Source organism: Cebus imitator, unplaced genomic scaffold, assembly GCF_001604975.1.
Source record: "Cebus imitator isolate Cc_AM_T3 unplaced genomic scaffold, Cebus_imitator-1.0 Scaffold86, whole genome shotgun sequence".
Lineage (NCBI taxonomy): Eukaryota > Metazoa > Chordata > Mammalia > Primates > Cebidae > Cebus > Cebus imitator.
The window spans coordinates 3,718,846-3,736,686 of NW_016107401.1; positions in this window are offsets into that span (position 1 = coordinate 3,718,846).

The following is a 17,841-nucleotide window of genomic DNA, read 5'->3' on the forward strand; positions in this document are numbered from 1 at the left end:
TGCATCTATGAAAAAGATTAAGGTAGATTTTCAAGCAGTGACATGAAAGACATTCCAAACTACATTACTAAATGAAATATATATATATATAGAACAATGTATTTAGTAGGTTAACATGTATAAATTTTGTGTGGCTTTTAAAAGAAAAATCACACTGCACTATCTATGCATCATAATTTTTCTAGAAGGACATACAAAAGTTACTCTACTATAAGAATATATAATAATGACTTATTTCATAAACATTCAGCAGATTTTAGCCATTGTTCTAAGTGCCTTCCACATAACAATTCATCGAATCCTCATTACAATTCTGTGTGATGGCTCATTTACTGATCAGCAGTTTACAGATGAGGAAACTGGGGTTCTGAGATGATAAGTAATGTGTTCTAGAAAATGTATTGGTGATAAGAAAAACAACTAAGAAATCCAGGAATATCAGCTTCAGAATCAATATTCTGAACAAATGCACGTGCTTCTCTTTATAAGTGCTCATCTCTGGGGGTAGGACCTAAGATATTGGGCAAGAGTCATTTCATTTTGCCTTTTATAGCTTTTTGTTTTAATATCTGCCTTGTGATTCTAATCCTTTTTTTTTTTTTGTTCTTGAGACGGAATCTCCCTCTGTTGCCCAGGCTTAAGTGGAGTGGCATGATCTTGGCTCACTGCAACCTCCGTCTCCCAGGTTCAAGCAATTCTTCTGCCTCCACCTCCCAGTAACAGGCTACAGGTGCATGCCACCACACCTGCCTAATTTTTGTATTTTTAGTAGAAGCAGGGTTTCACCAAATTGGTCAGGCTGGTCTTGAACTCTTGACCTCGTGATCCACCTGCCTCGGCCTCCCAACATGCTGGTATTACAGGTGTGAGCCCCAGAACCCAGCCAACTGTAATACTTTTTTTTATCAAGAATTAAGTTAACAAGTTTATCCAAGTAGTCTTTTAATTTTTCTTTATTGTTTTCGAATTCATACAAAACCTAGCAAATGTCCTATTAACAAATTTAAGAGTAAAAGAATAATGCAGATGTCCACACAGGGAGAATATCTTAAAGAAAATATTCCTTCCCTTGCATGTGGAGACTACTCAGCTGAGGAACATTGTACTAAAGCATAGCTGGAAATGTAAGTGGAAGTCTTTTGCTCATGATTAGCTGATCTGAATATGTTTCAGTCTACTTTTGAATTGATAAGTTAAAGCAACACATTGCAAAGCACTAAGATATGTAAAATATTTGTATTTTTAAACAGAAATATTTGACTATTCAACAGGATTACTATCCATAGTGTGATTAATAACACTGTCAGTACTTTTAATTCATTATTGCTTTCATATAGCAGAAGTGGTGATGTAACATTATAGAATAATGTGTGATTGATACGTGAGAGAAATATGACATGATGGAACTGTTGGGTCTTTGCATTTAAATAAACTTTAGGAGTTACATAGTGTTTAATAGTTTCTGGCTAGTATGAAACAATGCTTTAATTGGGATTGATCCAAACAAAAATAGTACCAGTGGCATGGATTCACTTCCAAAGAATCAGTGCTATTTTTCTGCAAACTATTTATGCATTTAGTTTTCCAAAGAAAATTTAGGGTATATCTCCTTTGTAGTCCTTCTGGAGGCTGGGTGTGTGTGTGTGTGTGTGTGTGTGTGTGTGTGTGTGTGTGTGTGTACACAGCGGTGTGTATAACTGTGGTAACGTACATAACACTATTTGAAATGATAACTAAGCTGTTATTGCAAATTGTAGCCTAAGACTGCAAAGCTGAGGAAGATAAGGTGGCAGGATCCTACCCCCTAGCTCTAAATATAGGTCCCAGATAACATAGAACTTACTGAGAGGTGAATGGGGTTACAGTGAATGTGGGAAGGGATGGAAGGGTAGTAATTCCTACAGAAATGTGGGAATGTAGGAAAATAGAAGGACAGCCCCATGACAAGCTCACTTTCCTTCTGTGAGTTCTCAGGACCCTGGTTAGATACAGGTTAAAGGGATGTAAAACTGAATTTTGGATTGGATTTTTTATTCTCTACATATTAGAATGTCCTAGAACTGAAAATGAGTGTAAGCTATCCATTGCTGAAAATCACAGAAAAGGGAAGTGCAATGCTTAATTTTATGTGTCAACTTTGCCAAGTTGTGGTCCCAAGATATGTCATCAAACTTTACCCTGAATGTTTTTGTGAGGGTGTTTTGGGATGAAATTACCTTAAGTGTGGAATTGAGTGATACAGACTGCCTTCCATAACATGAGTGGGGCCTCCTCTGATTTGTTGAAGGCCTGAACACAACAAAAAGACTGACCTTCCCCTAGCAAGAGTGAATTCTGTAGTAGATAACATTTGGACTTAAATTCCAAGGTCTTCATTCTAATGGCCTTCAGAACAGTAATTGTTCTTCTCTGGGTCTTTAGTTTGCCAGCCCACCCTGCAGATTTTTGACTTGCTAGCTTTAAAATCACGTGAGCCAGTTAATAAATCTTTGTATATGTACACATATCCTATTGGCTCTGTTTCTCTGTAGAACCCTGATTAATGCAGGGGACAAGTCTGCATGTTTCAAAGCAGTGGTAGGAGAAAAACCAAAGCTGTTTTCGGCTTGCACCCGAAGAAGTTTGTCCCATTTAATAAATTGGCTGCACACTAGACAGCCTTTCCTCTTACAATGAAGATCAGAGAACGACACAGAAAACTGAAGCAAATAGAGTGAATTGGATCGCTTGTATTTCTCTTTTGCTTTGGCTCATTCCTTTTTCCTCTTTTTCCCCTCTCAGGAAGTCTTACAGTTGGTTCTATCCTTTGTGTAAAAGGGTTGAATTGGCCTCATCCCATTACAGAATCTGTGGCGCATTACTATCCAGAAATTCTTTTATGTCAAATAGAAGCAGCTAAACTGGTATAAAATTGTTGACAGATGAATAGCACCTCACAAGTAAGTGAAGCTTCTCCTCTTCAAGCTGAATCTTGCAATTAATAGAGCATTTAAAATGACATGATTATTGAATCAACTTTCAGTAGAGTTGCAATCTTCTGCACTGCACATTCCATCACCAATTTGTATTCATTTACAATGTCATCCAGACCCTATGAAAATAAATCACCTTGGATTCAAAATACCAAGGTCTTATATCAATGCACCTTATATTTTAATGCCTTTTGTCTAATGACATGAATACCTTAGACATGCAAATTTATAATAGTGTATATACATTTGATGATGGTCTAAAAATAGCTTCATTCTCTTCTCTTTTTTAAATCTTTGATGCCTAAAGTAGAACAAAAAGGAATAATTAGATATCATTGAAAGAAGTAGATTTGGTAGTTTATTTGCTCTTTGAAGCAATGGTCATTTTTCTTATAACCTACAGAGTAAATTCGAAATCTCTTCCATAATCTGACTGGAATCTGCTTTTCTGCTTTTTTTTTTTTTCCACTAAATATCTATTCTCTCCATGAGTGCACTGTGACAGAGAATGCTGTGCTCAATATCAGCTTTCACCTCTTGTCCTCAGCACACTGCATCTACCAGTCTCTTGCTGTTGAGGGAAATAACACTCTGAGTTCAGGCCAATTGGAGGCAGGAGAAAGTGGTGTAAACCACTTCTAGACATGACCTTTCTAAATTCTCACGCGAACATTCATGTACTATTCTATGTTTGCTTATAATATAAGCTAATTAGATGTAGAGAATCTCATGAACGATTCTAAGGCTCTTGGACAGGGGCAGATGGAGTAATCACGTGGAATATACCTCAGTCTCTGAAGTACTGAATAAGATAGAAATCACACAGGGACCCATCTTAGACTGTGACATGAAAAAGAAATAAGCGTCATGGTGGTAAATTGTTCAGAGTTTGGGTTTATTACAGCAACTAGCATTACTACAAATAATATGAATAATCTGAATTTTAGTTACAGTAAATTATTTTTATACTCCGCCCATGCAATTCCTAATTCCACAGTGCCTTTCCCTGCAACACCTTTCTCTGCCAACTGCATTTCTTTTCTTTCCTCAAGACCCAATTAAAATTCTGCTATCTCCTTTATACTCATAATAAGAATGTATTATTCCCACAGAATATATTAGTTGTCTTATATCACTCTTTGTGTCCTAGTACTTTGAGTTTTATACAGTACCAAATATATTTATATATTTCTCATTGGTTCAATATCTGGCACATATACATGTATAAAGCAAAATAGATATGTCACATGGGTCCCACGGCTCAGAACCACCCGTAAACGTATTTTATAACCTGTAACTGTGCTAAATAACCATACTTGTATATGTAATTATAAAGTATGCTTACTTTAATGCATTTTAAACCAAAGTAGTTAATGAGAATAGTTGATCATTTTGAAATTTGAAGGTTATAATTGTTTAGAAGAAAAACACTTAAGGAACATGTATTGCACACTTAGCTGTTTTGACATACTTTGCAGGTGACTCTTCAGTGAGAGGTTAAGGATTCGTCACATTTCAGAAATCATTAACATTTGAAGTTACAGAATCCTGAGGTCAGCAGTAAGTAGACTAAATGGTACCCACGAGGAAGTCAGCACATGTCCCCAAAAGTAAATTTCTTATCCCCTTATCACAAGAAGCAGCCTATTAAGTAGTTATGGTAGTAAATTTTAAATTCCCCTGAAGAAAAGGTTGACAAAATTGACTTATGAAGAAGAGCAAAGAAGATTAAATTACCAGAAGAAGAGCAAAGTCTTGGGAGTAACTTCTCAGCAGTCTTCAGACCCAGAAAGTTTTATTAAGTAGAGAGTAGGAAGGGTACAATAAGATAACATTGCTGAACTTGCAAATGTTTGGGTTATCTATATGTAATGTCCAACTGGTATAAACATTGCATAGGAGGATGAAGGGAATTTCTAAAAATTTGGCATTAGGAAGTATTAAGACCAGCATATCCCCCATCCTAGAATCATACAGCTATCAAGTCTACTTCTGTCATTTCTGAGATGAGCAAACTGAATCATAGAGAGGTTAGTTAGAGTCAGAACATCACTTCAAATTTCAGAAAATGAAAATATTTTTAAGTCCTGTACAGACATAAACTGTTATTATTGCAACCCCTCTGACTTAAAAAAAAAAAGTTTAGCATAGGATTATGACTTTTAGTATGTCTCTCCATGGTTAAAGGACCCTTTTGCTCAGGATTTTAAAATAAATAATACAGCTCCAAAGAAGAAAGGCAACCCTTATACCCAGGGTCTCATATCACTCATACATTATATGTCATTCTGGACATACTGATAAAACTAGAGTGTATATTAAAGTTATGAAAATGTTACTGTCTTTAAGCAACTCACAATTAGACTATTTGTTTAGCAATAATTCATGTGGTAACTTTTCCTAATTGGAAATTTGGTAGTTCTTGTGAAAAATCATTACTGCCATAGAAAAACTAAAATAATTAGATTTAAAACATCATACACACTTTTCTCTAATGCAGTAAGGGGAAGAAGACAATTGTGATCTGCTTGATAGGGTAGCATTCAGTTTACCAATTATTCTATATTTAATCCCTACAGAAACATCTTTATGAGTGCCAGTGATATACAAATAGACCAAGGCATGCCAAGCTGGATTCTCGTGAAGCCATATAGCTTCAATCTCTTAATCCAAGAATGAATGATTCCACTTGATTACATTTATTTATTCATACAAAACTAGGATGTCTCATGGCCATAATTGCTGTTAAAAAAAAAAAAAAACAATAAAATAGGGGAGAAGAGAGAATGTCAGGTTATAGGAAGTACAGTTTTTCACAAGGTAGAAAAAGAAAAGCATCATTTAGAAATGATGTATGAGCAATCAGCCAAAAAAGGATAGTAAATGAGACATGCAGGAAATGTGGGATAGGAGAGTTCCAGGAAAGGGGACAGCATTGAAAATGCCCTGAACTGAGGAGCAGCAAAGTGGTCTGGGGAAGAATTAGCAGGAAATAAAGACAGAGAGCTGATGTAGAGCCAGGTTACATAGAGCTTTGTGAACTAGTATGAAGATTTTACCCTGACATAACCATTACACACTCTTTGCATGAAACAAAATATCACAGGTGCCCCCATAAATATGTGGAAATATTATGTACTAATAAAGATTTCAGTTTTTCTTAAACTGAGTGGAGAAGATATTATTAGTGGGATTTAGTAAAGCAAACTTGATGAAATGACTTACATGTGAAGAGGATAACTCTGACTGCTGAATTGAGAGTAGATTACAGGAGGGTAGACACGGGAGGGAAAATGGAGAAGCCGAAAGGCCAGTGGAAAGGCTGCAGAAAAATCTAAGCAAAAGATGATGTTGGAAAGGATCAGAGTGGTAACAGGGACATGCTGAAAGTAAAAAAGGATGAGCTTCATTAAGGAATGAATGTGAGGTGCAGGAAAGAGGAAACAAGAATGACCCCAAGCCTGTTTGGCCTGAACAGCTAGAATCTCAAGAGTAGTTGTCTACTGAGATGCAAAACACTTTGGAAGGAACAGGTGTAAGGAGGTAAAACCAAAAAGTTGAGTTTGAGATATGGTACATTAGAAATGCCAATTAGATTTCACAGAAATATACCAAGCAGACAGTTAGGCATGGGATTCAGAAATGTGGGGGAGAGGCTCAGGGTAGAATTATAAATGTGGAAGATTTTACAGCATAGACTACTTGAATCCATGAAAATGGATGAGTATGCCAAAGGAACTAGTGTGTAGATAGAGATGAGGTTCAAGGTCAGAGGACTGAGGTCATGAACCTTTGGATGCTGTGGAAATGGAAAAGCATGAGCAAATGGACTAGAAAGGAGAATCCAGTTATGGAAGAAATACAGGAAGGAGTAATGTCCTGGAAAATAGTATTGTTGAAATTTTTAATACTATTTTTTTTTTACTTCCTCTACATCATCTGTACTTACCAGTTTTAAGCCCAAACTCCCAAGTCATTCTCCTCATGCTTTTATGAAGAATTACTATTCTTATTAGGACTTGCAAATGTAGTAATTCAAATAACCTGTCAAGTATTTGGTAACTTCTTTTTCAAATTTAGATTTCAGTAGTAATTTCATTAATTAAATCAATGAACTTCCCATGTACCTAATGAAGTTATCACTGACTTCTTAAACTTTATTGGGGAGCTATTCAAGACGCAGAAATTCAGGCAAAATCGAAACCCCCCGTACAAATGAAGACCTTGAGAAGTTTTTAGAAGGCTAAACTCTCATCAGGTCTCTGATTTTTAAGACCCTAATGAGTTTGGAGTAATTGAAATATTCATGTTAATGGTAGGTGTTGAGGAAATTTTAAGAACTGAAAATAAATTACTAGTCCTTGTCTTCACCCCACTCAGTCGCAATTAGAACAAGGTTGCAAAGTGAAAGGTGGCAAGTAGAGAGATGTATTTCTCTTTAACCTCTTCACCCAGTCAATCACCTACTTTTACTTAGCTTTCTAATTCATCCCTCAGCCTTTTCTGCCTCCTTGGAGCTACCATTCTCACCTAAGCTTCCACAATCACTTCTCTCCTAGACTTAGAAATAACTTCCTAGTTGTTTACTCTGCCTCTGTTATCTATTGTTGTTCATCATAAATAGTCATTAAATAGTAACACTTAAATTCGCTACAATATTATTCTTATTTATAATTTCATTGTCATGTCTCATTTAGACCATCTCCCACTTTTCCTCACTCAGATATGTTGATAGCACTCTAAACCTTTCAAAGAGGAAGATTTGGGTTTCATTAATCAGCTGAATTTTCTTTAATTTAAATTTCAATAAATAGTGTTTTCATCTTCATTTCTATTACTGACTACTTTTTTTGTTGTTGTTTTTCAGCCTCTCAAGACATATGATTTGTTTTTCAAAGTTTAAATCTTTCTACTGGTGTATTCTTTTACGGTTTCAGGTTTACTTCTATATGCTGCTTTGACTGCATCTCTGACAGTGCTTTTATTGTCTTTTATTTGTCAGTTGTTCAAGATTATAGTGATTTTCTCTCATTTTAACTGAGCTATTTTAATGGGTGTTTTCAAGTTTCCACGTGGACAGATTTATTTTTCACTGTTGTGTTCAAGGGCATTTATTGTTAATTTCTGTTTTTATTGCATTGTTTTTAGATAATGCAGCCTTTATGATCTCTGCTCTTTGGGGTTTCTTAAAATAGCCCTTTGTGGTTTCATATAGTATCCATTTGTGTGGCTGTTCAAGCAATGCTTAAAACAAGTTATTTTAATGGTTTTAAAAACATGTTGGATAAATCTGGCTTAATAACAATAAGCCAATTGTCTATTCAAGTATGAAATATTTATTAGGCACCTAGAGTGTGCCAAGCAGTGTTCAAGACAGTGAAGCTATTGCAATGAAGAAAATAGACAGGTCCTGTTCTCATTGAGTCTGGTCAGGAATTAAACAATAAAAAAAGAAGGCAAGCACATTGTATGTCAACATACAATAATAAAGTAAATGGAGAGAACCAGGAAGGGAGGAAGGGCAGCGAGAGGCTGTTATTTCATAAGATCAGACAAGGCTTCCCTGATTCAATGACATTTGAGGCATGACTGAAAGCAGTGGGGAGAACCATGTGGATATCTAGGAAATAAGGGCTCCACAGAAGGAAGGAAATTGCAAATGCTCCAAGGAAAGAGCATTCTTCCTGTAATCCAGGAATAGCCAGGAGGTTGAAGTGGCTGGAAACTTTGAGAAAAGGAGAGTATGACCATTTAGCAGTGGTAGGCAGACCACAGGGTGGCTTGAGAGCCATGGCAGCAGCACCAGCTTTTACTCTGAGTGAGAAGGAAAACCTTTGGTGGGCTTTGAACATAAAAGTGCTCTATGACCTGACAGATTTTAGAAGAATCCTTCCATCTTGCTGGGTTGAGAATAGGCTTGGATGATGGCACAGGTAGGAGGGTGTTTGGAGGAAAAGAGAGGAAGGGAGCAAAGACAATTCACCTAAGAGGCCAATTAGGAAGTTAGGGGAGATTTAAAAGTGGCGTAGACAAGAGTGTGGCATTCAAGGTGTAGTAAAAAGTGCTTGAGTTTGAAGGTAGAATAAGTATTTGCAAACAGACTGGGTGTGTGATGGGACAGAAAGAGAGAACTCCAGGATGATGTCAAAGATTTTGCCTGAACAATGGAAAGATGAAATTTTCCGTGATCTGAGCTCAGAAAAAATCGGTGGATAAAGCGGGTTTGTAAGGGAGAAATCAGAAGTTTACCTATAGACATGTAAGAGGAAGGGCAGATAACAGTTGGATAAAGGAGTCCATAGCCCATGGGAGACAACTGGACTCTATAAATATGTGAGATTTTCTGGAAAGTATGAAAAAGCCCCAAGACTATACAAGGTCACCTAAGAAAAGAATGCAGAAAAAGAAGAGCCGAAACTGAAAAGTGAAACCATTGGGCACTTTGACATTTAATTGCAGGGGTAAGGAAGATAAACCATTCAAAGAGATGGAGACAGTGTCCCATGAAGAAGGGGAGGGGTCAGGGTATTCTGATTTCATGGAAGGCAAGGGTTTCAAGGCAGGGAGGAATGAGCTCTAAGAAATGTACTCTGTCAAATAAGATGAGGGCTGGAAGGCTTACACTGGATTTAGCAATGTGGAGACCTTGCTATATGGTGACATTGACAAGGGTTAACCAGTGTTCACGATAGAGGTGAAAGCCTGATGGAGAGAGTTCAATAGAAACAAAGGCCTATTTATTATTCTTCCCAAGAAGTTGCTGTTAACTCCTTGAAATGAGGCCATGTTGACAATTGAAAGGTTTTTGAAACATAGAATTGTGGGGCAATATCCCTGAATGAACTAAAGGAATGGACTTTGTCTCCAGGTGGTGAGAGGTACTTAAAGAATAGAAGTCTATTGTATTTCAGAAGAGGCAAAGTACAGCACCTTGCTATGACTGAAGAAGCATTGCCTAACTTTTGCAAGAAGTAGGTTTGTGTCCTTGCAATCATGTTTTTTTTTTTTCCCTCCCTATACCCCCATCTCACATGTAGAACAGGAAAGGCCAAAGAAATCAAACTGTATTGTCTCCTTTACTTGTTTGTGAAGCCTGCTTTGAGGCTATGTGCCTACCAGTGATGTACTATTTTTTTCTCTTTTTTAAGGTGTAAAGTCTCTCTGACTCTATCAATGAGACTTATTACAATTAACATAACTTTGATGTATTAATCTTTCCATTTTCAGATCTTTCTTGCCTCTATTTTATGGTTGTGATTTTGTTCAAATATTTAAGAATCTTTAGTTTTCTATTCATTGCTCTATTTGAGAACCTCTGCTTTTATCAAAGCCATGCTCAGCTGAGAACTGCTAAAAAAAAAAAAAAAAAAAAAAAAGATGATGTTTTGATGTTTCCAGATGGATGTGGATCCCTGCCCTCCCTGAATTTATTATTGTGCAGGGCCTTTACTCTTGCCTCAGTGCTAATTTTCATTGTGTCATACTTGGGGCATATTTTGCCACGGCTAATTCCTTTACTTGAGACAGGCACTCCTTGTGAAATCTCTTATGGTGGCTATGTGATTAGTGGCTCTTTGGTTTGCTCAGTGGTGGCCTTTCCTTCAGTGTTCACTCACTGAGCCTGGTTCTTCCCTGTATTCACAAGGGTATTTTACTTTGTATACTTGGAGGGGTCAGAGTTGCCTCTGATCATTTTATTTTCCCCATTCCACTCTTCTTTCAGAAGGTCTCCGGAATTTCTCATTCACTAATATTGCATTCCCATTTTCCAATTTTGTTATTCCTTTTATTAATAAGTTAGTTTCTAAATTTGTATGAGATGTGAGGTTGGGAGAATTTGGAGGAGTATTGGCAAATGTCAGCTTTGATTATCGCCCTTTCAGTTTTATGTTACAAACTTACTCAAAAATCTTTGGCATGCCTACATATTTTATATTTGAACTCTTTAATGACAAGAAAAAAACATGCTTATATAAAAATCATTTTAAAAAGTGTTTATCATCAAAAGTAGAATTGCCCTTTCAATCTCACCCTAATCGCACTCCCTTCTTGTCTTCTCAGGAGTAACCTCCCTTTAAAATTTTCATCGATTTGTACAGTTATGTGAATAAACACTTTTTAATTTTATTTTTAGCTCTATAAGTTTATGTTGCACATATTTCAAAATTGTTTCATTAGCAACTCTTTATGTCTACACACATAAATCTTGCAGGTATCATTACTTCCATTTTATATAAGGATAATGAGGTTGGAAATCTCTAGCTCATTGTCGACAGATAGTAAGTGATGATAAAGAGTAAGAAGGGTAACAAGGTCACCAGTTAAAGGAGACTGAATCACATTTAATATAATATCCTTAATTAAAGCTTGATTTTGAGAGCTTACATGTAAGCTTGGACAAGTTTTCTTATCTGTAAAATGGTAAAATAGTAATAATGCTACCCATTTCATACAGTTGTTATAATATATGAAATAATATACATGAAATACCATGATGCTTTGCGTATAGTAAATGCTCCAGGATTATCAGTTGCTATTTTTTTTGAAGGCAGGAAAATAGGCTATTATATGATACTAGGCAAGAGATAAACACTGTTCTTAGGCATAATGGTATTTGGAATACAAGTAATATCCTAATATAACTTGAAATTCAGTGAAGGTGAAACATCAGGATGAGAGTAGACTAGCGTGCTCCTGCAAAGAAGTTCTCACCTCTGAATACCTTTTGTTTTCGCTACCACATATTGTTCTTACTATAATTGTACTTTAAATATGGGGAGGGAATATAAGGAGCCATGAGGAGCTCTAGTGGCCTGGTTTCTTTGGTTTTTTTTCCTTATGAGTCCACTGACCAAACAATAGCTACCCAACCACGTAAATATCATAAAAATGGCAGCCATAATGTGACCTCTAACAAAACTGTGGTCCTAATATTGAAAGGCGTTATATCATCCCTCCCTCACCCACATTTACTTAAATCTGGCAAGTCTATACAGGCAAGGCCTAGGTAAAGGGGGTGCAGTAGAACTAATTCTCAAAGTGCTGGTCTCAGATAATTGGCAACAGCTGCATTAAATACGAGCCCTAGAAAGTTCACCACTCAGCAGGCTGCCTTAAAGCACAAAGAATGTTAAAGCAACATGCTTACTTCATTCATTTTTCAGCGTTCTCCTAAAGAAGACCAAAACCTGAAAAAATAAACTATACTAATTTTTTTTTTCTCTGAGTCTACTGGAAACAATTCCCTTAATTCATGAATTAAACTTTTGCTTGCAAAGTAAAACCTATACAACAGTAAAATAGTATGTAGCAGTAAAAAATTAACTTTAAAAAAATCTAAATCCTAGAATTCTATTGCATGATAAAGTAACTTAAAAGATTATATAGTATACTTTTCTATAAAGTTTAAAACAACTAAAATTAAGCAATTTACTTTTTTATTTTTAATTATTTTTATTGCATTTTAGGTTTTGGGGTACTTGTGAAGAACATGCAAGATTGTTGCATAGGTACACACATGGCAGTGTGATTCGCTGCCTTCCTCCCCTTCACCTGTATCTGGCGTTTCTCCCCATGCTATCTCTCCCCAACTCCCTGCCACCCACTGTCCTTCCCCCATTTCTCCCCCACTGACCCCAGTGTGTAGTGCTCCCCTCCCTGTGTCCATGTGTTCTCATTGTTCAACACCCGCCTATGAGTGAGAACATGCGGTGTTTGATTTTCTGCTCTTGTGTCAGTTTGCTGAGAATGATGGTTAAAATATGCTATATGAAGAGACATCATACATATACACACACTCCCAAAAAGAATTATCAACATAGGATTCAGAATAATGGTTACCTCTAGATCAGGGATATAGGGAAACAGCATGAAGGACTTTATGAGTTCATTTAAGTTATTGTCAGGTACTGGTTTTCATAATATGTGTGGCTTTCTTGTGTTATTAAAATAATAAATAAAGAGAAAAGAATCGTTGGTGTCATGAAACAAGCATCATCATTTATCTAGATCCTAGAAAAACAGACACATAATTTAAAAAGAAATGTAAAACTTTGAAACACGGCTTATCATTTGTTTTTTCCCTCTCTTCCTCTGCATCAAGAGTCAAAGGAAATACTAAATACATTTCTGCTTTTTTCAATTCCAAGATTCTCTGACTTTTTACAAATGCCAGCAGTCACACAACTCTAGGAGAATCTTTTGATATTCACATTTATTATAATATAGAATAAAAATGCATTTGATTCTGCTTCTTGAACTTAAAAAGTTTGTATGGTTAAAATTGCAGACCCAGGAAGCAAGGGATCATTATTTTGCATCACAAACTGCAATGATTTTATACAAGGAAATGTCAGGAATGGCTGTTGTGAGGAATACATGGTGGTGGGGGCGCAGAATCTGGAGAGAATGAAAGAAAGACGGGGTTAAGATGGTATGCTGTAGGAGGGCCAAGGAAGGATAACAGATTTTATTTAGTTTTTTTTTTTTTTTTTTTTTTTGAGTTTTTTTTTTTTTTTTTTTTTTTTCTATTTAAGTTCCTATATTTGAATGATTGAGTGACTGCTAGAAACTGTGTTCTCAGGGACAGAGAAACAGATGGCCAAGATCACCCAAAGTTGACCTAATACATTTCCCTTGTCTTCAAATCATTCCAAACAATTCCCTTGCATTGTAGAAGGGTTAGATTGGATTAAAAATAAGCTTTTTGTAATTTCATAAATGTTCTTTAAAAAAAAAAAAAAGGAACATTTGAAACTACAGCAAGACCAAGAACTCATTTCAAATGCCCATGGTTACCAGTTGGGAATCTGTAATTCCAAACATTCAATTGTGTGGGTATGGCCATTTGCTATAGGCCACAGGGATAGCCTACACATTTTGGTAATGTAGGATCTCACTAATAGGCAGAATCTACAAAGTTGAATTCATAGAAACAAAAAATAGAACAGTGTTGTCAGGAGATGAGATGGGTAAAAACAGTGTTGTTTGTCAAAGGGTACACAATTTTAGTTGTAAGGTAAAAAAAATTCTGGAGATTAGATGTATGGCATGGTGACTACTGTTAACAGTACCAAATTGCATACAAGTATTAATCTTAAGATTTGGAAGTCTTTTTTTTTTTTTTTTTAAACAGAATTTCGTTCTTGTTGCCCAGGCTGGAGTGCAATGGCATAATCTTGGCTCACTGCAACCCCTGCCTCCCAGGTTCAAGTGGTTCTCCTGCTTCAGCCTCCCAAGTAGCTGGGATTATAGGCATGTGCCACCATGGCCAGCCAATTTTGTATTTTTAGTAGAGACAGGCTTTTTCTGTATTGGTCAGGCTGGTCTCGAAATCCCAACCTCAGGTTATCTGCCCGCCTCTGCCTCCCAAAGTGCTGGGATTACAGGCGTGAACCACTGCACCCAGCCGGAAATCATTTTTAAATAGCAGTCATATAATGTTTCAGGCTTACTAAAAGAATTGTAAGTGTATTAAACATGTTCACTAAAAGTCAGCGAGACGAACTCATCTGGCTATTTATCATAAACCAGTTGTACTTTAAGCAAATCAGTCAAGACACGGAAGCTTCTTAGAACTCGTGTGTCTTTAGTTGCCTAGTCTTTAGGTACGGTGAAGGCCTGGTATGTAACCTTTCTGACACTCCAACTGTCCTTTTTCTCTTTACTATTTTGGAGCCAGTAAACCTGGGGTAAGCTGTCCCAAGCAAGGTGCATGGGCATAGCAAACTCTCACCTTTCTCCTCACTTACAGTTTAGGGGGAAGAACGTGTTCAGGCTTCGCATTGCTACATTTCAGAATTTTATTGGTGTGGGAGGTTTCCCAAATGAGTATTTCAAGTGACAGACGATTTTGTTGTGCCCCTTCTCCACAGCATCAATATCCACTATTCTACGGAGGATTAACTCTAGTAAGCACCCTGCAGTCACTGGTTATGAATTGTAAACGTGTGACAATTATGGCTCTTAAGGTACAAAACACATTTTTTATAGTGATTGGTAGGGCCCATTTTTATTGAGAATGAGCTTCACATTGCCAGAATCATTAGCTACTTGAGCTACACTGGTCAGAGGCTTTGTGTGTTTGTGCATTAGGCTTTCTTAATCAGAGAAATAAGCTTACATAATTTCTTTTAAATTACGTGTAGTGGGGAAGGAGGTATGCAACACAGGAAGGTTTGTGAGAAATAAAACTATCAAGTAGAAATGCCAAGAGCGGATTCACATTAAAAAAAATATTTAATGAGCAATAAAATGCTTCCATAGCGATTCCAAGGGATGCACAGCCTGGTCAGGGAAAGAAGCAGTGTATGCCAGTGATGCCTCTTGAGAATGGTACAATTTAGAGAGTCCAATTATTTTCTGCTGCTCAGGTCCCCTTGTCTGATTGTCTTTTTCTTTTTCTTTCCTTGTTTTTCTGTTTAGAGTTAGGAACAGTAAACTGATATTGATATATTTTCTAGCAAAGATGATTTTAAGGGCTGTTACCTCATCATCTACAGAAGGAATAGAAGGAGAATCTCAGTGCATGACAAACTGAAAGATATGTTTCCTATAAAAGGAGTATCATATATGTAACAACAGAAAAAGCAGAAAATATAAACACATTCCTTCAGGACATCCCTCAAGATTTTTTTTTTTAATTTTCATATATCCATCAAATTAATAAAGTATTCAAATATGTGTCTATATGTATGTATTTAATGATGTGATTTTATAGAGCTTATATAGGAAGTTAAACAGAATTATATCAATTAATTAATATATATACAAATGAGATGATATTTATATTAATAAGTTAATGTCATTGGCATTTACTCAGTAAACTTTCATTGTGCCAGGCATGCCCACTGGGTTTGGAGAGTCAGTGATAATAAAAGCTCTTCACTTCCTAGAACCTGTATTCTAATTGGATTGTGAGTTGCTAATTAAATAATGGCCCAAATTGTTGTATAATTAATAATTGTTCAATGAAGGACAGGTATGCGGCATTATGAAAGTGGATAACAAGGTGGGTGAACTGGCCTGTGTCCTGGCTTTCATAATAAATCACATCAAATGGTCCCTTCAACTTAGTGGTTCAGCCTAATACTTCATAGTGGTCGAGGCATGAGAACAACACTGCTCTCCACGTTATCCATCTTCAGGTGCTCTTAGGATCATCCTACATTAAAAAAAAATAAAGCTGAGGCACAGAACAAAACTGTACATTGTCCCTGAGCTCTTGTGGATGATGTCCTTCAGCTCAGGGCAGGGCTTTTTCCACCATTCGAGATTTCCCTTCTTGCAATGGTTAATTTCATGTGATAACATGGCCAGTTGCTCAGTCAAACACTAATATAGTGTGGCTATTATGGTATTTCTTAGAAGTGATTGAACAATTGCAATTATTTAACCTGAAACAAAGCAGATTACCACCATAATCTGAGTGGGCCTCATCCAATTAGTTGAAGGTCTTCAGAGTACAAACTGGGTTTTCCAGAAATGGAGTAATTTACCCTCAAAACCATAACATAGAAATCCTTCCTGAGTTTCCATCCTGCTCGTCTGCCTGATGAACTTGAGATTCCAGGCTGCAACATGAGCTCTTATCTGAATCTCCCAGCTGCCGTGCTGGCTATAGATTTTGGACTTCTAGACTCCGCAGTCAAGTGAGCCACTTCCTTCAAATGAATCTCCTTATTTCTGTATATTCCCAATTGGCTCTGTTTCATGTAACACGACTTTAATGTACAGTGTTAAATCATACAATGATAGATTAAACATAAAATTTAATATGACTATATATCTCTTACATGTGAAGTAAATATTCCTCCCTTTCCTGCTTCTGAAGAACAGGAAAAGAATTGTAGGTCAACTACCATCACCATAGTTAGACAGTAGTTCTACCCTACTATGCTCCCAGCGTAGTGCTGGATATTGAGGGAAATACACAGAAATATTAGGACCTGTTCCCTGCTCCCTGGAAGTTCAGAAGTTTACATAGGAAAATCAAACAAGTATATTTTGATTATCTGAATGACCTTTCAGCCTCTTCCCCATTTGTGATAAGGGAATAGTAGCGATATCTGTCTCATCTGACTGACACGATAAATAAATGCATTCAAAGTGGTTAGCACAGAGAAAACCACATAAATGAAAATTATTTCTACTTTTCATTCTTTTGCTAGGCTATAAGCTCCATGAAAGCGGAGATCTTGCTTTTCAGGCTATTTTCCCCCTTCCACCCTCAGAATCTAGCACAGTTCCTAACTTGTAACAGGCATTTCATATGTATTTCAATGAATTGGAGATGTGAACTAATGAATTTTCATCTCTTTTCTATCTCTTCTAATGTTGTCATTGTTATTTTTAAACATAAGATTCTCAAGGGCAAAGGATTAATGCCAGTTATGTTATGTACAGCTGGCACTAAATGTTAAATAATAATATTTGAGTCCATTTTATATATTTATTATTCTTCAGGGATGTACCCATTGTTTATTAGCCTTTAGGGAGATGTCTTAATTGTAAGGGAAAATAGAAGACATATGGGGTTCAGGTATTCTCTGAGTTGTTCAGTGAACTACATTACTGAAATGTTGCCAAACACTAAAGTTCTCTTCGGAATTGTTAATCAGTCTGCATATTCTCGTCTCAGCTTCAAAGTTACTAACTGCATATCATCCTCTATTTCTTATGATTATTCAAAGTATAGCTAATTAAATTGTCCTTCTCTACCTGAAATGTGCTCCTCTCTTGACAAGCTAAAGCTGTACCCAGGTAAAGGGGCTGCTTGTATGTTCATTCATTGATTTATTTTTCAAATTTGTATGTCCCCATTGTGCTGGGCACAGTGATATACTTTGACAAGGTGAATAAAAATGCCTCC